The sequence below is a fragment of the Equus caballus genome, chromosome 10 (genome assembly GCF_041296265.1).
Source record: "Equus caballus isolate H_3958 breed thoroughbred chromosome 10, TB-T2T, whole genome shotgun sequence".
Taxonomy (NCBI): Eukaryota; Metazoa; Chordata; class Mammalia; order Perissodactyla; family Equidae; genus Equus; species Equus caballus.
Genome location: NC_091693.1, coordinates 4,705,912 through 4,731,793, shown reverse-complemented (window position 1 = coordinate 4,731,793; position 25,882 = coordinate 4,705,912). Strand labels below are relative to the sequence as shown.

General features: G+C 53.0%; 1 protein-coding gene across 1 annotated transcript in view; it reads right to left on the bottom strand.

Moving 5' to 3' along the window:
* The window catches only part of CHST8 (carbohydrate sulfotransferase 8), a 113,299-nt gene extending 99,768 nt beyond the window's left edge, over nucleotides 1–13,531 (bottom strand). The window contains exon 1 of the mRNA XM_001489047.5: nucleotides 13,190–13,531. The gene's annotated coding sequence lies outside the window, so the exon portion shown is untranslated. The remainder of the gene's footprint in view (nucleotides 1–13,189) is intronic.
* Between the last annotated feature and the right edge of the window lie 12,351 nt (nucleotides 13,532–25,882).

Below are 25,882 nucleotides of genomic sequence, written 5' to 3'. Positions count from 1 at the left end.
CAGGAGGGGTCTGCTGCGTGGCCTGCAGTCTTCACTGTTAGTGTCCCTCTGCGGGCTCTGGCCCTCACCCTCCGGGTAGGGAACTGTCCTCCTTGCCAGTGAAGCTCTGGGCTCCAAATTCCTCGAGCCGACAAGCTAAATGCAGTTCACAGGCATATTGCTTGGTCAGTATAGGACTCTGATTTTAAATTTTGAGTTAGTCTCCAGACTTTAGAAGGAAAGAGATTTCATACAAAAATCTACCCATTCTTGAATACTCAAATACTTGGCCACCCTGAAGGCCCGTGCCTTCCTGCAAGGACAGCGGGCACTGAGTCCCACTGCCCCCTTCCCAGGCATCCCGGACGCACCACTTCCCCGCCGCGAGGCCTGGCTGCAGGGGGGCTGAATTCCCACCTGGGCAGCTCCCTGTCTAGGCTGCCTCATGCTCTCTCCCCAGTTTACAGGCCACCTTCCCCCACCCCCACTGTCAGCCATAGGAGCCAGTGCCCACTCCCAGGGCCCTCAGCCCCCCCTCTGCCTGCCCTTTGGGGATCTAGGGGTTTTCATCATACAAAATCCCCCCAAACATGTCTGCCCCGGTGGCGTGGCAGCTCAGATCCAGGGGAGCCCTTGGCCTTGCTGTTGCTCAGACCCTACCCAGGGGGACCTGGATTGGGGCCAAGACCCAGTCAGCACCTCACCCCAGGCCTGGGCTCAAGAAGGGGACACAGAGCAGAAAGAGCAATCCTGGTCCTCGGGGACTGTGATCCCAGCAGATGAGATTCACCTGGCAGACAGCTGGTTTGGGAAAACCGAAACCCCTAAATTCAGGTGTCGCGGGCTGAGTCCCCTGGAAACTCTGGGGTCTACTGGGGACCGCTCGAGAGAGAGCCCCCTCCGTGGAAGTAAGGAAGGCAGGGATGGGCAGACGGAAAACTCGCAAGCCGCACAACTGAGGCCTGAGCTGGCCCCACAGAGCGCTCAGGGGCTGGGAGGCACATGTCAGCCAGCCAGTGATTCCGATGGGATGTGACCTTGGGCAAGAAGCCCCCTGAGGCTGAGGGCAAGTCTGCTTGGGGGGCACCACGGGTAGCATCAGCAGCCCCCATGGGAGGGTGCGGGCAGAGCACCCCCTGGGAGCATCAGGGGTGTCCTAGAGACCGGTACCAGGCCTGAGGGCAAGAGGGCTGCCCCACTGAATGGGGAAAGAGCCCCCTCTCTCAGGAGAGGCTTTATAGGAAGGGCTAGAGACTCAAGAGGAGAGTGCACTGAAAATTCAGTCACATCCCCGGCATTTATTTGAAACAGAACATTAATTCTGACTGTCATTAGAGTCCATTTCAATTTTGTAATAACATAAAAAGTTAAGAGTCTAATTTATTCATACAAATCTTGTTAGCATCCAATTTCCACATAATGTAACATATTCCTTAAAAAGCTGACAAAGCAGGAGAAATTAAAAACATAAAAAAAAGACATCCATGGGCGCTCATTGCCACAGAGCCAAAGGTGAGGGGGGGGAGCAGGGCGCTCCTCAAAGAGCTGGAAGCCACAAGGAGAACCTGCAGCCGCTGCCGAGGCAGCTGCGCCACCCCATGGGGCTGTGGCTCCCATCATGTCCCAGACAGCCCCCCAGACGCTGTGGGGGCTCCCCCTCACCACCTCCGCCGCCCCCACACTGTCCCAGCCCTGTCCCTGCCCTTCCCGCTCCCCTGGCAGCTCCCAGCCCTTTCCTTGGCAAATCCATCGTTGAGAACCCGTAACTCCTCTTAATTACACGTCTGCAGTGTTTGCATTAGTTAGCTGTCACCCTGTAATTTACCCGTACCGGGTTTTAATTGTACGTTAATCTCTCCTACACGCCACTCCTCTGCTGGAATCTGTAAGAGCAGCAGTTTGGGCCATTTTGTTTATCCCTCAACCAAAAAGAGCTGATGAACGTAATTGCAGACTGTCCCTCCCCGTCTCTTCCAGGATCACCTGCTGTGGGCTGGGGCGGCACAGAGGCTCCCATCACCTGCAGGCTGCCTTTAAACGCAATATCGGACCGTTTCGTAGCTGACAAATTTCAGAGGGAAGGTCAGCAGCAACCAGCAATCTTCCAGTCACCTGCCACGTGCTGCCCAGGCGCCCTGCTCACATCCTTTCTCTCAAGCTCCAGCCTGATGGGTGCTGGGGGCGCTCGTCTGGGGACCGTTCTCCCAAGAGGACGGAGGGCAACGTGTGAACCTAAGGAATTCACCAGCATGGAGGTTCCAAGGTCACTTGGAGAACCAACAAGGAGATTTATAAATTACAGAGCCTGGATGGCTGCCAGGGCCCCAGGAAGCTACATTTAGCATATCATTCTCCCAGCCGCAGCCGGAAGCCTTAACTCCCTTTCCAAAGGAATTTGAATGGAATTCTTTACGAGAACATCGTGATTGAAATATCATCAATTGGCTTTTCCTGACAACTCTGCCCTAGATTGCAATTGTGATGGGGTGTGTGTATGTGTGTTGGGGGGTGGCTGTCATGATCCCCAGCAGGCCGAGGTGGCTGTAAGAGAGCCCCATACAATATTTATGAAATCCAGATGAAGCTCTACGCTGGCAATGAGCTGATATCATAACACAGATTTCAAAACCACCCTGACATTTGCCCAAGATCAAATTTCCCCTTGCGAAAACCCCCGGGGCTCGGCCCTGACAGCGGTCTGGTGCCTCCTCCCCTCCAGCGCCCTTCTTCACTTAAGCCGGGTAATTAACACTGGGGTGGGAGGGACGGAGGGACCAGGCGCTGCAGAGTACACTAAGCCCGTGAAAGTCCACTTTCATTTGTGGAAAACACAAGCAGCGGTTCTCAGTGGTGAAAGACAGGAGTTTTGATAATTTTTATCGTTAAACACCTTCCAACAAAGTACAAATAAAGCTTGATGATCTCCTTACTCACGAGGAGGCTCTGACAGTGTCTTTGGACCAAGAGAGACGCGTAGGTATCCATCACACGTCAGCCAGGGAGCTAAAATGAAAGCAGGAAATGGATTTCCTTGGGGCCACAGATCTCATTTAGGTGCAATCTTTGATTCATTTTAGGGCACCCTTGGAGACGGAGACCCCGTTAGGAAATACCGCATGGGAAATATTGCATGAAATATTGCACGGGATCCAGGCCTGAAGTCCCCAGAGAATGCTTACGAGTAAAAGGCGAGGGCGATTTAGTTGGTTTTGATAAACACCTCATACCGCACATCCTAAGAGAAGCAAAATACTTGTCAAGCATGCATCTTTATGAGCCGTCCGCCTATAAACCTTGCACGGAAGGTCCGTGCTTAATGTTGGTTTGGCAGTAAATTGGCGCGACGCATGGGTCTGCTGCATCAAATTAGCATCGACCCATAAAACGTTACTGAATGATTCCTCAAATCTGCCAACTCTTCAAATCAATTTTGGAGAGAGCGTCAAGGTTTTTTTTTTTTAACTTTGATAAACCTTTCATATTAGTTATCACAGAAGACCATAAACCTTTCTAATCTGTCTTTCCACGCACACACAAAAAAAAGGTGTTGTTTTTCCCAGACTGCATTTAGCTCTTCCATCTTCGAACACCCGCCTCCACATAGCATAAACAATGTGTGTGTCATGGATTCTTTGTTGCCCTATTTTAAAGTGACTGGTATTTGGCTCACATTGTCCATGCCCCGTGGTCCCGCAGTTTGGAGGGAATTTCTATGGGCGTGAGGATAAAGTTCTCACCCTGGCCTTTGATATGTAGTCCCAAGCTCGCCTCCTCCATGAAGCCTTCCATAACTCACCAGTGAACTCTGATCACTGCTCTATGCCCCCATGTGTTGGGTCAATCAGACCATGGTCTCCTGGGGGCTTAGCGCATGTCCTTCCCTGAGGACTTCACATTGCTGATGCTCAGGGGCAGGGCCCACAGTGAGTGGTCCATGAGGTGTCGTCTCCGCCCTCCCCATCTTTGAAGACTAGCCCAGGCCTCCTTCTTCCATGGAGGCCCCGGCAGATGCCTCAGCCAGAACCCCTCGGCCTCACTCCCCAACCTCAGAGATCTAGCCACTCCAGGCATCCCCCACTGGTTGCGTCAGAGTTGCGTGTACAGCTGGGTCTCAGAACCTTGATTTGAACCCAAGCGGTCTGACCCAGAGCGCTTGTCCCCCAGGTCATGCTACTTTCCAAATGACGATGCCAGACTTGAGGAGAAAGGGAACAAGCCACATCTGAAGAAAGGAGGCTTCACCATGGTCCCCATCAAAATGTGATGGGGCAGCAATGGACGAGGTGGGACGAGACTGGCCCTTTTGCCTTCACTCGACCAGGAGGCCTGTCATCTATGAAAAGGTGGTGGTGGAGAATTGAGGAGGCTGCATGAGCAGGGATGGAGTGCTGCTTTCAGGCTTCTCCAGAGGGACCCAATGACAGATTAGGGATGAGGTCACCTGGGGGATGCTAGTCAATGGCCAGTGCCTGGAGTGCTGGGGGTGAATGTGGCTCTGGGGGCACCAGCACAGAGCCTGGGGCCTGGAACCACAGGCTTGCCCAAAGCTGGCTTTAGAGATGGAGCAGGTCATTTAGAGGAACAGAGCACCAGGACAGGACACCCTCCGGGGTCTGAAAGCCCAACTTCCAGAGCCCTCCCCACAGCAGCCCAGGTGACCAACAAAGCCCCATCAAGCAGCTGGGGCGGGAGAAGACAGAGGCCAATAGGCAGTGCTTTATCATCTGGTCCTTCATTCAGTGCGTATTTACGGGGCCCCACTCTGTGCCAAGACTGTTCCAGGCACGGGGATGCAGCAGTGAACATGAGAGACAAGGTGGTCTTAATGCTCCTGGAATTTGTGGAGGGAAAGAAAGATGAGCCCCAGAGAGACTGATGGATCATGGGGGTCCATCCGGTGACTGGGAGCTGGGGCGGGGCCCAGCGTCTGCATCTCTGACAAGCTCCCAGGTGATTCTGGGGGAGGTAGGCAGGTCCCCGGGCTCATCCAGAGACACACCTGTCCATTCCATCCCCTACCTTCCAACATGGCAGATTCAAACCCGCCCAGCAGAGTGACTCACGAGCACCCGCAGACAGTTAAGACATCTACAGTTTGGAGATGGAAGTGAATTTTCAAATTTGTTGAATAATGTTTTCAAGTTCAACATATCCTGGGCAAAAAATAGACTGCATTAGTCATCTGTGAAATAAAGTTAAAACCACAGTGTTATTCCTCTCCATACTCAAAGAATGGCTAAGGTGAAAAAGACTGACAACACAAAGTGCTGGAAGGGTTGTGGAGCAACTAGAACTCTCACATGTAACCGGTGGCAGCCACGGGGGGCAGGACTGATGCAACTACTTTAAAGAAAACTTAACAGCACCTACAAGAGATGAACATGTGCACATCCTGAGCCCTGGCGATTCTCTTATAGGTACATATTTATTAAAATGTGCACACCTGCCCAAGAGACACATGTAATATCCACGGCAGCACTGTTCGCAATAGCTCCAAACTCTGAACAACCCAAATAGCAGTCAGCAGGAGAATGGGGAAATAAACTGGGGCTATTCACACTGAATCCTACACAGAAACAAGAATGTACAAATGGCAACCACGCCCAGCAACATGCGGCAATCTCACCAACACGATGGGAACGTGATTCCACTTCTATCAAGTTTAAAAACAAGGAAAATCAACCAACGTCATTACAAGTAAGGAGAGCAGCTACCTTGGCGGAGAGAAGTGCCTGGAGGGGCTGCTGGGGTGCTGGTCCCGTTCTGATTCCCGCCCCACAGCCGGCACCTAGGCCTGGCTGCGCAGAATCACTGCATCGTACACACGACCTGTGCACTTTTCGGGATGCGCACTCTACTTGGAACAAAAAGTTTTAAAATGTACCAAACGCAGGACAGGGAAAAGGTATGGATAGGAAACTGCTTAGAATGGGTGGGACTTGAGGGGAAACCAGCCAGTGGGGTCACAGCCCCCTTAGCTTTTGTCACATCACCAGGCAGGGCCCTGGATCAACATGCTTCTTTGCACCCAAGATGAAGAGGGACTGAGCCTCGGCTCAAAGACCAAACACGGAAGATGATAATAACAACGGCAGCTGTCACTTACTATGGGCTGGCTATCTGTTAGGCACAACAGCTCTATGAGGTGGGTCCTCTTGTCATCCCAATTTTACAGATGAGGAAACCAAGTCCCTAGACCACACAGTGCCCAAAGGGTGAAGCTGAGATTTGAACCCAGGCAGTCTGACTCCAGGTGCTGGCTTCTGTCACAGCCCAGCGGTGGCTGCGTGTGCTGGAGCCAGGGGTGGAGCTGGTTGCCATGACCACCCGTTGACACTTCAATTCATGGCAGAGGGAATCGAGAAGAGTTAAATAATAGGCATAGATGTACCTTCACAGGGATGAATGGTCATGAAATTAAATTTGCAGATGAGGCCGACCCTCACGAGGTAAAATGACGTCGATGGAGACGACAGCCCAAAATCAAAGCAGGACACGGTAAGATGCAGCCACTCTGGAGAAATGCAGTTTACCATGCACACCAAGGCAGTAATCCACGCCTAAGTGTCTTTCAGGAGAAAACAGTGTGTGAATGGCTGCTGTGAGGGATGGCGAGGTGGCCACGACCACTGACAGCAGGCAGCCTCTGCACCCGGTGACCGCAGCAGGCTCAGCCCCCAAGCACGACGTGGGGGGGACATCCAGGTGAGATCACGATGTGTCACCCTGCTTTGTTTCCACACCACTCCCAGCCCCGAGGCAGCCTCCACCAAAGAGATTCGAGTAAGACATGGGGGGAAAGCTGAGGGAATCGTCAACGAAAGCTCCTTGGAAGTGGGACTCAAATAGAACCCAGATGTATATGAGGGAGTATTCCTGGTGAAGGTGTCAGAAGGAGCCCAGAACACTGGCCTCAGCCAGCCACAGGCTGACTGTGTTACCCACTGGCTCAACCAGTGTAAACAGAGTGCCTGCTTTGAGCACTGGCTCAAACAGTTTATACAGATGGCTTGTGTAACACATTGATTTGACCAGTGTAGACAGATTGCCTGAGCTCAATCGGTGTAAACAGACAGCTTACATCATGAACAGGGCTCAATCAGTGTAGACAGAGTGCCTGCTTTGTGCATTGGCTCAACCAGTGTAGACAGACTGCGTTGTACATGGGGCTCAACCACTTCAGCTCTGGGAGACAGAACCCCATCGGCAGGGCCGAGGTCTGATTGAAAGGCGGGGCCTGAGCTGAGCTCAGCCACCAGGAAAGTCACAGAGGCCAGAGTCGGAGAGCTCTGAACCTCATACAAAGACCGCAGCAAGGAGTGGGACAGGCACAGACTAGATGGAAGGTTCCAGCGCTCATACACTAGACTTGACCAGTGTAGATAGATCATGTGCATCACACACTGGCTCCACCAGTGTAGACAGACTGCACAGTTTAGCTCACTCTGCCTGCCAGCAGTAACCACTGAGTATCTTCTCTGTGCGGAACTCATAATGGCCAAGACAGGCGGAGACAGCGGGGTTCGCACCAGCAGTGTGACCTCTTTGTGTTTGCTCGGCCTCTGCCCGCCTGGCAGGAGGCTCTGCATGTGGAAGGACTCCAGTTAGTCTTTGCTGGGTGCCTGGATGCTCCCCTCAGGAGCACAGGAAGCAAAGCCCTCATCTCCGGGCTGGAGGTGGGTCTCAGTGCTCACAGGCTTGGGCAGATGAGTCTTGTCCGGGGAGATGAGTCAGTCCCCAAGAAGAGGCAGCCTCGAAGCTGGGGAGGACTTGTTTGCCTAGCATGAGTCAACCCAGGCCTGGGCTAGGGCCTGCCGGCAGAGGGGCTCTCCTGTGTCACCTTCCCACTGACAAGCACGTGGGCATGTCCAGTGGTCCACGGCACCCAGGGCAGCAGCCAGGATAGAAAGGAAAACCAGTCTGACAAGGCCACTCTCCAGGCAAGGAGCCTAGGGGCTGGAGGAACCAGCCCCTGAGAGGCCGGGGGCCGAGGAGTAGATCTCTACCTCCTAGCATCCTCCCCTTGGCTCTCGTCCCTCCCATTCCCATGTCTGGCCCAGCCCGGGAAGAGTGAGGACAAGGTGACAGCGACCTGGGCTGTTGCCTGCATCTCAGCAGCCACTCAGCTCAGGGCCTGCAGCCAGCAGCGTGGGCACAATGGGAAGCGGGGTAACTCACAGACCTGCTGCCCCCACCCCACCTCTGAAAGACAGAGCTGAGTGGACCCGGCCCAGGCCAGAGCTGAGCTACACACAGCCGCAGGGAACTCAGCGACACCCGAGGGAGTCTGGAGTTCTGAGCCTTGGGCAGAGCCCCTCGCAGAGGGCAGGAGCAGATACCAACTGGCTCCCACAGGGAGGAGGGAAAGGAGAGAAAGCTGAGAACGAGGAAAGGGCACAGAAGAGGAGTTCTTTCTCAGTCTAGTGCCAGCCAGCAGCCAGGTCAGATACAAGTGGGTGGCAGGTAAAGGACCTACCAGGGGACCAGGAAGCTAAGTGGATGACAGGCAGGCCTGAGGGCTGTCAACTCCAGAGCAAGGTGGGCATCAGAGCAGCTTGTTCTCACCAGAGAGCACTGAGCTCAGGGCAATGAGCTGGCACTCACTGAGTGCTCACTATGAGCTAGGGCTAAATGGCGAACCCCTGGGGGAAGCTAGCAGAAGGCCAAGGGCTTAGAGCAAAGCTGCAAGGTGGGCCAGGTGGGCAGGGGAGCAGAGGCAGGGCCACACAAGCAGTGCCTGACCCCCACCCCTGGGGGACACAACCCAATCAGCGTAGAGAGGGGCTTGGGACTCCCTGGTCTGGAGGGCCCTGCCCCAGGGCACAAAGAGCTCCCAGTCATGATCCTAACCACCCTCGCCGTCTCTCTTCCCGCACCTAATCCAGCACCAAACCCTGGCGGATTCATGTCCATCCCTCCTCTAGGACCACGGCCGTCCTCCTCCAGGATTACTGCAGCTCCCTACTCTGCAGCAGCTGGTCGGCTCAAGTCCCAAGGCCCTGCCTGCCTCCAAGGCCCTAGATGGCTGGGACTCCACCTGTATCTCCAACTACATCTCCCGCCTTCACTCTGCTGGCCACAGGGCCTCCCCACAGCCCCTGGACGGCCCTCCGTGCTCCCTCTCACTCATTCACATTCTGTGCCAGGCCAGCTCCCTCCCTCCCTCCCTCTCTCCCCTCCCTGTTTAGTTCCAGCTTTTCCTCCAGATCTCAACTGAAGTGTCGCCTCTTCAGGGAGGTCCTCCTGACCCTTCAGTCTAGGTCAATTACACTGTTGTAGGTCTCATAACCTCCCGGGTGTTTCCTTTATCTGCTGATCATAGCCTACAATCACACCTGGTTTGGTTATTTGTTTAGTAATGGCGTTGTTTGGCAGAGCCCAAATCAGTGAGTGACGAATGAATGATGAGGACATTTCTGTCCCATCCGATTACAAACCCCACAAGGGCAGGGACCATTCTTAGTTGCGCTCACCTTGTGGCCCCAGAGCCTGGCACAATGACAGACGTCTAATACGTGGTCATTAAAATTCATTGATGGCAGAACGAAGAGCAACAACGGGTCTGGCACTGGGAGTGTAGGGTGGAGAGTCATCTGGCTTCAGGTTTTAATGTTGACAACTCTAATTTAGTTCAAATAAATGTCACTCACCGGGGCCAGCTCTGGCCATGGCTTGGCAGGGACAGGGCACCTTGCCCTCAGTCAACAGTAGCAAGAAACACTGATTTCCCAGAAATGCATGGCCTGCAGGGTGGGGAGCGGGAATGGTGAGATCCAGGTCAATGCCTGGGAGAGCAGCTGTGTCTGCCACCCCCAGCCCCTGCCTGAATACAGACACTCTTTGACTTGCCGAAAGGCGGCTTTTGAGGTGGAATCAGGGTTGCTTCTTGGTGTGAACGCACCTGGACGCAAGCAGCCCCGTGGTGTCAGTGGCTGAGGCTGCATCTGTGGCCAGCAGGTACAGGCAAGAGCTCCAGATCACCAATGACAGGTAGTTTGTACAGGGTAAAAGTCACAACTTTTTCCCACGGCCAATTTGTAAGTCTCATCTTCTGCCACGGTGATTTACCGACCGCAGGGTCACACATCCTCCAGCTGGGAGAAATGAGATGGCATCTCCAGCGTCCTCTGCCACCTGAGCTATTGTGGTTCTGTCCCCTGGTTGTCTGAGCCCAGGGCTTTCCTCTGCTTTGGGCAGCTTCTTCGTAGGAGGGAGGGAACACAGCTGCTCTGGAGTCAGACGAGTCCTGGCTATGACTCCAAGGACAGCCAGGGAACCGACTCTCATTGTGCCGTCACCACATAGGCTGCCTGCCCCTCAGCAAACTTCCCGAAGCTCCAGGACACCATTCTACATACACATCCAGACAACTATCCTCAATTTTTTTTTTTTAATTTCTCACTGACCCATGGCATGGCCACATGGGTCAGCACCACAAGATCTCCTGTTTATAACTCATTATCGTCTCACTCACTGAAAGCTGGGCACTGATTTCACAGTGTTTACGGACTCTAATTGCCAAGTTGTTCACTAAGGAGCTGCCAGTATCCTTTGTCCACTTTCCTGCCCATAGGTTCCCACCCTGCTCCACACTCCTCCAATGTGGCTGCCACACACGGGAAAATCTGGGAGGTGCAGCAGGTCCAGCAAAGACAGGTGTCTCAGACTCCAGGCCAGGCAGCAGGCAAGGTGAGGCACATCTTCTCCCAGCAGCCCCACAAGACGCCAGGGCCCACCACAGGTACCTCGAACCAGACGCATCAGCAAACAACCACAAAAGCTCTAAGTGCCCATCTTTTCCATCAGCAAAACCACAAAAAGCCTATCAGGCTGCCGCTGGCATGAACTCAGAGTGAAAAGCAGAGAGGCAGCCTGCACAACGTTTCTAATCAGGAGAATCTGACTTTCCTCCTTTTAAGTGAACTGAAGGTAAATTCTGAGACGAGGCTAATAGGCACACATTGCCAACAACTGTACGGCAAAAAAAAAAAAAAAAAAAAATACAGTGACCACACTTTCCCAGACTTATTAGCTTACATAAACAGAGATTTGAATAAATGTTTAAAAAATGAAATTCCCTTGATACTCTGTAATCAGTAAATGTTCATTACGGAAACACAGCAAATATGCATGAAATTTCCCAAGTGGTATTCTGGCTACAAGATTAAAAAGGCATCTCCAACAGCAGGCTGGGTTACAAAGCATCCTCCTCCGGTCACAGTCCAAGAAAGCCCTGCCAAGCCCAGGAGGTCAGACGAGCCTGCTCCTCTCCCAGCCGGAGCCAGGGAGACTCAGAGATGCTCCTCCTGCAGGCTCAGGCAATTTACAAATGAGCCCCCACACCGGTTGATTGATGTCTCTCTATAAATAATTAATCCTTGATCTTGCTTTAAGAAAGCCTTGACTTTTTTAATCTGAGGTCTTTTCAAAAATCAATACCTGGGGAACATAATTCACTCTCGTGGAGTCTGATTCCAGGTAAATAAATAAGTTGTGCCATCCGTGTGTCCCAGGGCGAATGGGTCAGGCGATGGGATGGGGTCAGACTTCGAGGTTTTCTGTGTTCCATGCTATTGCATTATTGATCATCCTATGAGGCTCGACCTCGTCTGAATTTTACCCCTCCTGTGGGTCACTTCACAGAGGCAAATCTGATGCAGGCTCTTGAACGTGCTTCCCCTCCCCCCAAGAGCTCCCCAGACCCTGTCCTGCCATACGTAGTGGGCTCACAGGCTTAAAAGGGGGTCATCTCCGGGGACCAGCGTGTCACCCCTCCCTGCGGCCTGTCTGCCTTGCCCTTGGGACAGGACAGAGCGTGGGCAGGACAGGCCATGACAGGTGGGAAATTTTAAAGAGGGCGCTGCCACTCCTGCTCCAGAGGCTGCGCTGCCCTAAGAGAGGACTCAGGAAAAGTTCCCCACCCCACCGGCAAGGGTCAAGGTGAACTTAGATGTGAGAGGTTACCCAAAGAAAGCCGGCTTGGTAGTGCACCTTGTGAGCATCCCAGGGATGGGGAAGGGGCTAGTCGGCCCGTACCCCTCTGCCACCGCTCCTCCCACCATCCACTCCAGAGGGGCTCCAGCCCCTTCACTCAACCCTCTGTCCCTCATGCTCTGCTGCGGGGGCCAAATGCCGGCCAAGCAGATATAGAGCCCCTGGACTCCCATTCCCTTGGCACAGCCAGTCACGGCTCAGGGTCCAGCTGGGAGGCGCCCAAGGACCCGGGATCCGCTGGAATAGCCGAGACGGCTGTGGGACCGGGCGCCCCAGGATCGGCCCCTACTTCCCGGTTAGGACAGACAGGCAGCGAGCGCCCAAGCCCACGGCGGTGCGCGGTTGCCGCGCCAGCTCCGGGTGGGGTCGCCGGGCCGGGAGACCAGACGTACTGAGAAAGTTAGGGCGGCGTGAGTCCCGCGCTGGGGAAGGGAGAGGGGTCACCTCCGACCCAAGCGCCCGCACTGGCACTGCCAAAACCCGCGACCGCGCCTTCGCCTGCGTGCAGAACTAGAAGCCAGCAGCTGGAGTTGCAGCCGCCGCCAGAGCTCCGCTGGGCCCCGCGGCAAAGCGGGTCCTTTCACCGCCCACCGGAGCCGCCCGAGGCTCCGACTCCCGCACTCCTGGACACACGCATGCACACACCTTCACACGATCACGGATGCGCACACACTTGCCTCGAGTACAAAACAGGCCGGTGCCCCGGAGAGCTGCGGTGTGGGGATGCGCGCGATGGAGCGCGGAGGCACCTTCCGGCGCTCGGTAGTTAGCCAAGGCGGCCTCTAACTCCTCCCTCGCCCCTGCCGGCCACAACCCGCCCCCGAGTCCCAGTCTGGACCACGCAGGAAAACCCTGGGCACCCCGGGCGCTCCAGCCTGGCGCCCAGCACCCGGGGCCGGGAAGAGGAGCAGAGGATCCGCAGGGACCGAGGAAGCCCGAGGGGTGGCAGTTGACAGACGCGCGGCGGCAAGTGAGATCCACGGAGCAAAAGTCTAATTAAAGTTCCTGCTACTGGAGCCAGTCCCCAAAGTGCGACCAGATCGGAACCCCACACGCTCTATCCCTGCCCGCAGCTTCGGACTCCCATCCGCGTGGGTTCGCGGGGCTGGGGCGCAGCGCAGACCCGGGCCCTCCCGGGACCCTTCGGGGCTCCTCTCCCTGCCGGGAGCCTGCACAGGGCGGGGACAGGGGTGGGGCGGGGGCGCAGCGCACTTACCTGACGCAGCCGGCGCTCCCGGGGCCGCCGGCGCGGTCCTCCACAGCGAATCCTCCGCTCCGGGGCTCCCGGGCGACAGGGAGGACCTCCGCCCCAGCTCGGGCCCGGCGCCTCCTCCCACTCCGAGAAGAACCCCGTGCGGTGGGTGAGGCGAGCGGCGTGGGGCCGGCGGCTAGAGCGCGCAGGAGACGGAGAGGGCGCGGTGGCGTGTTCCTCCTCGGCCCCCGGCTCCGGTTGGTCCCCCGCCTCCCGCCGCCGCCTTCTCCTCTCTCCACCACCGGCGGATCCGGCCAGCGCGCCGAGAGGCTCCCAGCGAAGTGCGAGCGAAGCCTCCGGCAAGGCTGGAAATAGCGCCGCGCTCGCCCGGCGCCCCGCCCCCGGCCTGGGCCCCGCCCCGCGGTGGTGGCGGCGACGGCGGTGCGGGCCCGGGAGGGATCGCTCCTAGGATCTCTTCGTCCCTGCCGGGAGCTCCGGGCACCGCACCCACGCACGCTCTGCGGCTCCCGCGACCCCACGGGCCGCGCGCTCCGAAGGATCGGCCGCTGGGCGCGGTCCGGCGGCCGCGGGGGTGGGGGCAGTGGTGTCGGAGGCCGCGCCCGTCTCCCGGGTTCCCCGAGTGCCGGAATCCCGGCTGACACTTGGCTCCTGACTGCGGCCAGAGTGCTGCCCCTGCCTCGGTGGGTCGCACGCCGGCGCCGACCCGGGCAAAGGACAAGGCGTCACGGGAGCGGGCCGCGAGCAGAACTGGGCAGAAGCGCACGCCCAGGACCCAACGCTGCGGGGGCGCGGGGCGGGCGAAACGCAGAAGATTGGTCGCGAGGAAGATTCTGAGACCCCTGGGCTGCAGCCTCCTCGGTGGGATTCGGTCAAGGTCTTGGGCCAGCTCGGCCCCGGTGTCCGCACCGATCCCCAGATTCCTGGGGCTCTGGATTCAGCTGGAAGTGCCCTGCCGTGACCCAGGCTTTCCCTTGAGGGCTGCCTCTCTGAAGTCCCTGTTGGGTCAGGGGCCTGAGAACTGGGAGCGGTGGTAACGAGGTCAGCCTGGGTCAACCGATCCCTCCCCGTACACACCCCCAGCAACACAGTGGGCACGCGACAGATCCACAGCCAGAGGCACCAGGGCAGAGCAGCGACTTGAGGGGGTTGGGAGGCGGGGCTCTGAGTCCGGTCCTTGTTCCTCCTGAGAAGAGGCAGCCCCCACCTGCAGGGCCGGGCACTGCCAGGAAGGCAGGCAGGCCGGCTTCTCACAGGAGCCGCATGAAACTAAATCTGTCACCTCTTAGTCTTGAAGGGACACCCCGTATTTTCAAAATCCTGCAGAGGAAACTGTAGTAAAATTAAGTGAAGGATGCTCACCCTCCTGTCTCTCATTCTGTCTCCTGTTTGGTTGGCTTGATGACTCCAACCTGCTGACCGAGAGTGTAAGATGGAGTTGGGGAGTGGGGCGGACTGGTGGCCCTTGAATGACCTGAGAGGAGGGCTGGGGGCAGCCCTGGCAGGAAGCAGAGCCACTCCTGAGGAATGCTTGGGAGCTCCCAGCACTGGGGCTCTGGTAGGCCTGGGGGTCACCCAGACTCACCCCGGGGTAGCCTTGAGGCCTCCTTCATGGCCAAGCAAGCTCAGAACATTCAGAGATAGACCAGGAAAGGCAGGAAGACAAACTTAAGCAGACCGACACTGTCACCATCTTCCTTAATTCTTGCAACAACAAAGTAGGCATTATTATTCCCATTTTACAGATGAATAAACTTAGGTACAAGAATGCCACCAAGTTGCTGGAGTCCACATCTGGAGACGGCAGAGCCAGAGTTGGACTGCTGATTCCAAAGTGGGATAGGTTCAGTGCTGGGGTTCTCTCTCCAAGACTCCGAGCTCAGAGACTATGCCAGACCCAGGGTGCTAGGCCCAGCCACACTCTGCTGGCTAGGCGTTACCTGTGTGTGTGTGTGTTGGGAGAGGCATGTTTATAGCTGAAATCGCCCTATGCCACCTCAGTCAGAGTCAGATCAGAGCAGAACGTAAGGGACAAGGACTCAAGTGTCAGGAAGATGAGGGTAGTAGAATCCTTATCCAACCCATGACCATCAGCTGTCAGAGCAGAGCAGGAGGAAAGAAGAGGTCAGAGAGGAGGGTGGTGAAGGGAGCAGAAAGCTACCCCCTGAGGAGCCCAGGGTGCGCTGACCAGTGCCTGCCCCTGTCCCCTTGTCCCCACACCTCCAGCCCCTCTCACCACCCAGGGTTCTGACACTGGTTGAGGCCTAGTGGTCAAGGGAATCTGTTCAGTACCCTACACACACGCCAGGACAAATGCACACACGCACACACACACAGACACCCACACGCTCACCGGGCAGTAGGGAGAGGATGGGAGGAGGAGTTCCCATTGCCTGAGCCTAGCCCTACAGCCAGGAGGAGGTTTGGACCACAAGTGCTTCCGCAGGACAAGTCTACACAGGCTCTGCTTTCACAGAACTAGTCCACACAGGCTTTACCCCCACCACAGGAGCAGCCAGTGGGGCTGGTCAGCCCCTCAGCTGCCTGGTGCCTCTGTGGGCAGCAATCCTCCCGCGAAGGACGATTTTTCCATTAGATTTTCCAACTGTACTTATTAGCACTTATTTGCATCTAAGATTCAGGCAGCCGCTGCTAAGAATCAACAATGTGCATTCCTTTGACATATGCTCCCTTTTCCATTTTTCACGCAGACTGCCTTCTTGTTTTGAGAGGCCCTCGGGGAAAGCCCCAAAGGGGGCCTGAGGCCCCTGGCACCAGCACGCACTGAGTTCTCCTCCCCAGGGTTTGCCAAGGGCTGCGTGCCCTTTTTTGAAAGTCAGGCTCAGCCTCTGCAGCGAGGGAGGCGGAGAAAGGCTACAAACCCGCCGCACGAAGCCCTGTGTGCTCGCTTGCGGTTTTTGATATGTGTGTCTCTACTGAAAGATGAGTGGCAAACTTGTCCCTTTGCATCCTAACGAAGGTAAAAAGACATTTTCAGTGGATGGCCCCGTGAGTCCACAGCCCAAGCCCCAGCAGAGGTAACAGAGAGCTTCTGAAGCCACTCTGTGTGCTGCCACAGGGGTGGGCGCAGGAGGAGGGGCCTGACCAGGTTTAGCGGAGGGCAGCGGGCAGACCGCCCCCTCCCTGGCTCTGGGCCCCTTGGAGTGAAGAGTCCCCCCTCCTTTGGGCAGGGAGCGGAAGGCAGCACAGTGGGAGACCTCATGCTGGATGAAGGGGATGTGAACCCAGGGGCGAGACTGAGTCCTGAGTCCTAAACCTCCCATGATGTTGCCAAAAAAAGAGCCAGAGCACTGTCCTCAGGAGGCCGTGGGAGCCATGCGGAGGGCAGGTCTCCCTGTATCCCATGGGAGAAAGGAGAGAAGAACGGGATGGAGCAGGAGGTCTGTTTCCACTCTCCGAGGCGCCGGCTGGGTGGCCTTGCGCATGTCTCCTGGCCCTTCCCAGTCTGTTTCCTTTTTTGCAAAATGGGGACAATAGACTATACTCTGCTTGTGGCCGCAAGGATTTGCAAGTCAGGAGGAGCGTGAAAGCTCTGAGTCACACTCAGATCAGCCGCCTCAAGGCGTGGGTGTTGGACATCCTACCTAGTACTGGCCTCTGAAATATTGTGAGCCCAAGGTTTCTCGAAGTCAGTTCAAGACACAGCTGGGTCCCTGAAGTGCTGGCCAGAGCACGGCCCGATGGGAGCCCTTCCCTGGGAACACAGCTGCCCTCCCCAGCTGCTTCTGCTGCGGCCCTGGTGTGGGATGGAGACCTAGCCTCCCCATTGGAACAGGGAGGGGAGTGCAGCCCAGGCTCCTAGGCTCCTTCCAGGCCCGATTTTTGATTCCATGATTCCTTGAAATTCCTTGGCTGGAAAGGAGGCCAGAGGCTTCCCTTGGCCCCCTGGGTCCTTGTTGAATAAATGTCCCTTCTTGCCCTTTTCCCCACGACCATTTTCCTTCTCTGTCGCCACTTGGGTTTCTGAGGAGCTGGAGGAACCGGTCACTTTGTTAATTCGGTGTTTAGTCATCTGAAATTTCCTGAGGTCGGCGTGCCTGTCTGAGGGTCCCCTGGCGTAGCTGCTGGGTGTTCCAGGCACCTCCATATCCCATGTACCTGTTATAATGTCTGGAATTCCACCGCCATCCCTCAGACAGAATAGTTCCTCTTTAAAGAGCAGGTTTCCGGGGCAGGCTAAGGTGACGCCAGTGTCCGAGAGTTGGAAGACAGACACGGCTTCTGCGAAGCATAGAAACAGACTGTGGCTGACTCAGGCAGGAAGGGAAGGACTTCTTGAAAAGACCCTGGGGATCTCACAGAGAGAGGGGGATCTGAGCATCCACGAAGAGGAGGGCAGCAGGCAAGCAGAGGGTGAGAGGACCCGCCGGGTATCCGGGAGGGGATGCGCTCCCCCAGTCTAAGCTGAGCAGGTCTGCAGAAGGGCCTTTGTTGACCCCAGGGCCCAGGAAGGAGCAGGCCCAACTCCAAGTCCAGCCCCTCCATGCAAAGTGGGCTCAGAGCCAGCCTAGTTTCTCTGTTGAGGTCTTGCCAAGCTCGAGTTCATTATGGTGCTTCTTAATTAAAAAAAAATCAGCAATTGGGCTGCTCTGCTGCTGGTCACCCCTTCAGTTCCCATGAATCCTTGAGACCCATTGCCCTCCAGGGGCCTGCCCTTGGTGGGAAGAGAACGCTGTTTAAGGTGGGGGATTGACTGCAGGAGGGTGTCCAAGAGACCGTGAGCATAAACGGTAGAGATTTTTCTTTTTACTTTGGGGTAAAGAGTTTAAAATCCTGGAAGATTGGTCTGTCACAATTCAGTAAATGCTATCTAATTTGGATGAAACCGATCCAGCATTCGTGTCATGCAAGGCCGAGCTGAAGTTTGCTTTCTGACTGTCAGTCAAAGAAGGCAGGACTAGGCTTGTAGGGGGAGCGTCTCCCTCCCTGTGCAGCCCATGGGCTTTGACCTCTCCTGCCTCTGTAGCGTTTCTGTGCATCTATCTGCATCCGGATCCGAACCAAGCTCATTCCAATCGGTCCTGTCTGTCCGATCAAGTTCGCTTGGCTGACCCTCTTTTTTGGTTAAATGTTGTTAGTCATTAACTGAGGTAACTATTAAAATGAGGAAGTTACTGGATGACATCAATAACTGGTACTTCTTTTCGAACGCTCCCTAATTGGGGGAGATCGCTGGTGCTCTAGGACTCCCTCTGGCTTAGCCCAGATCTGCAAGATTCAGCCTCCTGTCAGGTGCCTGCCACTCGCTCCCCAGAGCAGCAGGTCACTCAGCTTCATGGGGCGCCACGTGGGGTCTGAGGCGGGCAGCGGACGCTCTGAGGGCAGGACCTCCCCTCCAGCATCGGTAGCCCAGAGCGCCCTTTCAAGTCTCCTCCGCCCTGACCGAGGGTTCAAATCAGCCCGGCTCTTTCCATCACGTGGTGGGAAAGTAGGGCTTAAGTATCGTGAGTTCCTGAGATAGCTGCAAGCACTTTTACAAATGCAAACTTGAATGCTCTTCTATATTTAGTACTTAGTATTAAGACTCGAGTTTGGAGGTTTTGAAAGGAGAGAAAGGATTGCTTTGGAACTGAACAAAATATTTACATAGGAACACTCCAGAAATATTTGTCAGATGCCACTGGGAGCATGCCATCGGGTAAGGATGTACCCCTCGGACTTTCCTGACTGGGGAGGTTTATAAGCAGATGAGCTTAGAAATTGACACCAAGAGGACACATATGTGGCAATTTCATAGCCAGGCTGGAAGGACCACCTTCTGGAGGAGCCACAGGTCTGCGCCCTCAGAGCTAGAGGGCAAAGGGGTCACCAGGATCGGTAGTGATGGTTGCTTGTCCAAGGACAGACACTCTAAAAATCTCCCAAAGGCAGTCAGTTAGCCTCAAGGTTTCCTCAGCCCCTTTCAGCACAGGCAAGTCGTGCCATAAACCACGTGGGCGGCCACAGTGGCAATGGGGACCTAGCGGCAGGTACTGCCTTCTTCTCCAGGTGGTCCTGAGTACGCGGCATTTTCACACCGTGCCAGGAGCCCACACAACACCTGGCGGGATGACTCTCTCCTCCAAGCCTGAAAACAAAAGCCTGGTGGATGACGCATCCAAGGAGACGCGATCAGAAGGAGCCATCAGTCAGGCAGCGTGCCCCTCAGAGGGACATCCACAGGTAGCAAATCAGGAATGCCCGTTCCCCAGTCCAGCACCCAAGCAACGCCCCTGACCCGCAGCCTCGCTGCCCACTCCTCTCTTCCCTGAGCTGGGAAGATGCCCCAACAGGAAACGCCCAAGCGAGCCTTGGAGAGAAGCACCCGAACCCTCGTCCTGCAGGCTTCCTGTGAAGGAGAAACTGGAAAAGCCTGAGAGGGTTTGGTTCCACAGACCCTCCACAGTTTTCCAAACTGGAAGCAGGTCATGCTAAAACTTCCTGTCACCCCCCAGCACGTCACTGAGCGCCAGCCAGACACGTGGGAAACTCCCCTCCCAGCCTTGCTAAGCCCTCCCCCAGTGCCGAGAAGGCAGCAAGGTCAGCAGGCTTTGGAAGCAGACGACACAACCTGCAAAAGGTTTGTGGGGGGAGGGACATCTCCAGCTTCCCAGGATTCCTGGGTTCAGGAGGATTCTGCAGGGAAACCCTGGGATACCTGGAAAAATTAAGCCCTGTCACTGAAAATAGAAGGCAGTTACAGCAGAAACTGACATAAGCAACTGCAGCTTCATTGCTGAGCTCTCCCAGAGCCCAGGAAACTTCATCTTGCAGGCAGAGCCTGAGATGCTCTGGAGTTCAGAGCACTGCCCAGTGGCGTCCTGGCGGTAGCTATGGAAACAGTGAGCCATCGCCTCCCTGTTGGCTTTCGCACTGGAGACATCTTGCTGTCAGTAGTGTTTAAAGTTAGCTTTAGAAAAACAAGACAACCCAAATGTCCTCTTTTGATGCCACACAAAGGGCCCTGTGGCATGGAAGCAGCCCTTCAGGTCCCAGCATGAGCCTGTCACACTCTGTCCTCCATCCCTGTCCTCAGACAGAGCTTCCTGTCTGCTTGCTCTTAGCAGTGATGTCTCGGACTCAAATGAGTCCACTCTTTGAGCCTGTTCCAGCCTTGGTGCCTTGTCCCAAGATTCGGCGGGCAGGACATGGGCCCGGCTCAGCCCTGGTTAGAGCTGTGCTGAGATGACGCTGCAGCTGGAGGCAGGCTCGAGGGTGGAGCCCAGCCCCTTCTACAGGTGTCTGGGCCACCTGCCTTTGGACATAGACTCCTGGCAAGCCTGTGTTGAGGGACTGTTAGCGACAGGATGAGGGGAGGCAGGGGGGAGAGCAGCTCACAGTCAAGAAGGAAGACAGACAGACAGACTGGAATGCAGACAGATTACAATGGAGGCGTGAGAGATGTGGCTGAGTCGTCTTCTCTGAGGGATCAGGGAGAGCTTAATGGAAGAGGTGGCGTCTGACCTGACCTCTTCTCACCTGGCCTGTCCTCACTCATCAGACTCACAGCTGCAAAGAAGCAGGGGGACAATAATTCAATATATATTTTGTTAAACACCAAGGATTCTCTGTCACCTACAAATAAAGGACTCTCACTTCCGTGCCCAGAAAAAGGGTAGAGTCTACAATTACAAGGTAGGATTGCTGAACTCTGGAAAACAAGCCTAGCTTATGGGAAAGACCAGGTCTAAGGGAAACAGCTAATTGACCAGGGCATTTTGAGGGGGTAAAGAGGGTGCAGACAGGAGAGACAAGCATTCCTTTTGGGTAGAGTAAAAAGATGTCTCACCAAAGGCTGTTGAAAATATTAGGCTAACTTCATTCCATTTTTGAAAATCATAAGCAGGTTTTACTACATAAGAGATGTTTGAAACGGGCAAGGCTACTGGAACACGGCTTGGTGTCTGTCTTGGGTTGTGTTCCCCCAAAAGCAGACCTGAGACAAGCATTCAGGGTCACGTGGTTTATTTGACAATGACCTCAGGAAGCACAAGGCAGGCCAACAAGCTTTGGAGATCCCAGAGAAACTCTAGAGAGAGAAGAGACGTGCGGGAGCTTAAGGTTGGAACTGTCACCTGGGTTGAACTCAGATGGGCTGAGGGGATCAACATGGTCTGCTACAATGTCATAATCAGCACAAGACACTCAGTTTCTCTCCTCTGGTTTGGTTGTCACATGGTATGCCCCAAGGGTGTCAAAGCGTCCATGTTAAAAGTTCTCCCTGGGCTATTTCTGAGAAGATGGCGTCTACACTAGGGGCGTAATTGAATATCCTTGAACCCCCTAATAAAAATAGACAGAACGACTAGATGGCAAGACCAAAAACCTGTGGGAAACATTCACAATAAAACTAGTGGGCAAGGTATCCCCCAAAACATCCAAAAGCTAGCAAAGGGAAAAGCCAGGGTGCTTGTCATTCCTGAGAACAGGAGTGTCCCAAAATAGCCAATAAGTATTCACTGGAAAGCACAGCCATCCTGTTTTGAACAGTAGCTGAAACTGGGAGGCATGTAGTGCACGGATAGTGTGTAAGTGCAAAGAGCATCAGGTAAGAAGGTTTAAAGGCGGGGGGAGTCGCCCAGCCCCCTGCAACTCATAAAACTGACCAGCCAGGTCTTTCTTCCAGGACAGGGCCCCACACTAAGGAGACACTGTGGAAGAGGACTCAGAATGGAACACAGCAGGAACACTGGAGAGGAAGGAAGCAGAAGATCCAGATAAAAGTGGAGACATTTTTATAAGAGCCGGAATCTCCAAAAACAAACTGCCATGTCTCTTAACTGCATGAAATGAAAGAGGGAGATTTGTGAAGTTAGAACAGCTATCTTGAACTAACCTCCTCCTAAAAGTTCGGGAAAATTGATTTCACCTTTACAAGAATGAGCAACAGAAAAGGATCAAGGTCATATCTCACACAAAGTTGTTTTAAGAAAAAAGAGGATAGAAAGTAGACACCCATCTCCAGACAATTAAAAGAACACCAGAAAGATATGTCCACCAGACAAATAAAAAGTCATAACCTACTGTTCCAAAAAGAAACTAAAAGAAATAAAGAAAATGATATGACAAACAACATAAACCAGAAATAGAGACACTCAGAAATGAAATGACAAACTCAGGGAAGATTAGGTTTAAAAGAAAAAAAATTCAGAAATTAAGACTAAGCTAGACAGAATACAAAAATAAATACGACAGATAATGCCTTGGAAGAAACAGAAGATGGAAAAAATGGAAATTTTTAGAAATCAGAAAGAAATGAACATGATACAAAGGATTCAAGAGAAAGTGACAAATCTCAAAGCTGGGTAATGACGATCCAACATACAGAGAACAGGAGAATATGAAGAAATAACAAAAGCAGAGAACAGGACAAATTTTAAAAGCTATAATTTAAGAAAATCTTTCAGAAATAAGAAAAGATTGGAAACACGTATTGAAAGGTCACACCATGTTCCTGAGAATATTGACCCAGAATGACCAACACTAAGGCATAATTTTAGTAAAATAATGAGACTTCAAAGAACAAGAAAAATCCTTTAAGTGTCTAGGCAAAAATAGCACCTGATTTGTGAGGGATAGAAAATTGGATTGTCATCAATGTTTTGACTGCCACACTTGTGCCACAGGAAAGTGGAACACCATGCTTAAGATTCTCAAGCAAATAAATGTGAGCTGACGATCTAATGAAACTGACTTTCAAGTATAAAGGATACAAACGCTTACCAACATGCAAAAATTCAGGAACTGTTGTTCCCATGAGCCCCTCCTGAGGAATCTACTAGAGAACGAGCTTCAGAGAATCGAAGTGACTAGAGAGACATCAACATGATGAGGCGAACATTAAATATATATGGCTGCTTATAGGAAATGAGGATTGAAAAGGAAAGAGTATAGCATGTAATGGCTGCATCCTCTGACAATGTAGATATAGCAACCTGTTTATAAACGAGAGGGATAAGAGAATGAGGAAAGCATATGGAAAAAATGCTAACCGTGTTTCCAACACAAATGTTTCCCATAATGATGTTGATTGAGGCATCAATCAACTGAGACTGTTGTGTGTGTAACATGGACTAAAGTAAATGAGTAATTCTTGGATATTCTAATCTTGGCATCTCCTATGTCCTTGAGAACTAAGATTCTTGGACAAGAAAAAGGAATGCAGGTATAAGAAAGAAGAGTTTAAGTAAACACCCAACAATTCTGAACGTAAATTAGGAGAATCAGTATATACTCATGAGGCATTTTGTCCATTTTTAACTAATAAAATTTGTTTTTCCAGAGCAGTTTAAGGCTCATAGCAAAATTAAGTGGAAAGTACAGGGAGTTCGCATCTCCCTCCTCCCCTCCCCCCAGCCTCCCCGACCATCAACATCCAACATTAGTGTGGTACATTTATAACAATCAAAGAACTAATGTTGGCCAACATCAGCCAAAGTCTATTGTCTGCATTAGGATTCAATCTTCATGTTATATATTTTATGGATTTTGATGAATGTCTAATAACATATATTCACCATTATAGTATTACACAGAATAGTTTCACTGCCTAAAATCCCCAGTGCTCCACCTATTTCTCCTGCCCCCTCCCCTCCTCCCCTGAACTTCTGGCAACCGCTGATCCTTTTACTGTCTCCATGGTTTTGCCTTTTCCACAATGTCATATAGTTGACATATGATGTAGCCTTTTCAAATTGGCTTCCTTCACTTAGCTATATGCGTTTAAATTTCTTTCATGTCTTTTCATGGCTTGATAGTTCATTTCTTTTTATTTCTTTGTATATTTTGCACAACAGTTATTTGTCAGATATGTCTTTTACAATATTTTCTCCCACTCTATGGCTTGTCTTTTCATTTTATTGACATTTCATGTTTTTTTTAAAAAAGGCAGATAGATAAATGGATAGATTCCCCATTAATAGAAACCAGGACTTCTTGGAGAAATGGCTGATTCCAGGTCTGGAGAAAGAAATGTATAAGATGAGCCTGGAACATCTCGTCCTACCAGACAGCACAGAGGCTGAAAGGTCATGACAAAAGGACATGGAACCGTCTGCAAGAGGCTCCCAGTGGCCAAATATGGAACCATTTGAGCTTCACTAAAGACTGTCATTGTAATGCATTAAAATCTGTCAAATATGTTTAAACTTTTAATTCATAAAGCTACTTAAAACATTGTCGCCTTCAGAAGATAAGGAACAAATTCATTCTCTCAAAAATTGGTAAATAGAGGGAAAGTATCAAACATTGATCCTGCCTTTAAAATGTGAACTGTACCACTAGGTAGCGAAATGGTAGATGAGTGGGGACACCTCTTTATAGAAGAACTCAAGTTAATATATGAAAAAGAAGTGACAGAACTAGAATATCACCATCTTGAAACCCCCAGTGAATGACCAGAGCTGGATATCATGCAGCAACAGCTGTTAACCTCACAAAAAGAGAAGCAGCAGACATCACATCCTCCGGACGGAAGAACGCGACACCTCCTGTGGTCTGGCCAAAGGGACTCAACCGGACTCTGATGCAACCTCTGGATTCAGCTGCCAATTTGCAGGAAATACCAAAGAAAACCTTGAACTGCACCGAGAGAATCAATCAGCAGAATCCAGACGGTGGGAAACTGTGGGTCAAAGGCTCAGATTCTTCAAGAGAGAAATTGTAAAGAAAAGAAAGGGATTTAGGGGGAAAACCTGTAGATTAAAAGAGACTAAAAGGATAGGTCAGATTTTTTTAAATCGCAAGACTACATCATATGTCCAGGGAGGCGCACTGAGATGATAGCACTGTAAATACAGACAGAGAAGAGATTACTCTAGGAGGCAGGACTGAGGCCACTTCTGCAGGGAGGAAGGCAGCCGAGATGGAGAGGAGGTGCAGGACGGGCTTCCGGGGTCGTCGGGCCGCTCTATTCCCTCATCTCGCTGGTGGTTGTTACAAAAACTCCTTAAGCCATACATTTGTTTGGCTTATTTGTTTCTGTCTGTTTTATTTTACAATGGAAGTATTTCTTTAAAAAATTTTCCCAATTCGCAACTTCATCCTTCTCCACATGCCCAGCGGCAATGGTTGTGGCCGTGATATTTTCCCAACATGGTGCCCTAGGGCTCCAGCCTCAGCTCAAGGACACGGCAGCGAGGCTGATTGGAAAGACCCAGTGGCCCCTCCCCCCAGAGACCACATCTGTGTGTTCACTGCTGTCTTCCCAGCTGTGCCTGGCAGGTACTAGGTGCCCCATCAATATTTGTTGAATGAATGTGTGACAGAGGCTGGACTCAGAGGCGTCGCTTTGTTGGGGTGAAATGCATGGTATTGTCGGTCATATAAAACATACCGTGACCCCACCATGAAAAGGCCTGGCTCCTCCGTTTCCGAGTCAGCCATATGTGCATCTCTGAGGTCACTTCCTGGCCCATCTTTGGACATCACCCATTCCACCACCCGGAAAATGTGACTTGGGAGCTGCAGGCACCTCTTCGGTGGACCACATCTGTAAAGAATGCCTTGCTGCTTCCAGAGGAATACCAGAGAGGGACTGGCCAGCCCAGGAGAGGGGCTGGATCGTCCTTTCACCTTCGTTTTGAACCAGAGTTTGACGATGCTTCAGGGAAGCAAGGACAACGCCCAGTCCCCATTTCCTCCTCCCCGGGTAAGCATCACTGTGGAGGCTGCTCAGGAGAAGTGGGGACATCTGTGGAC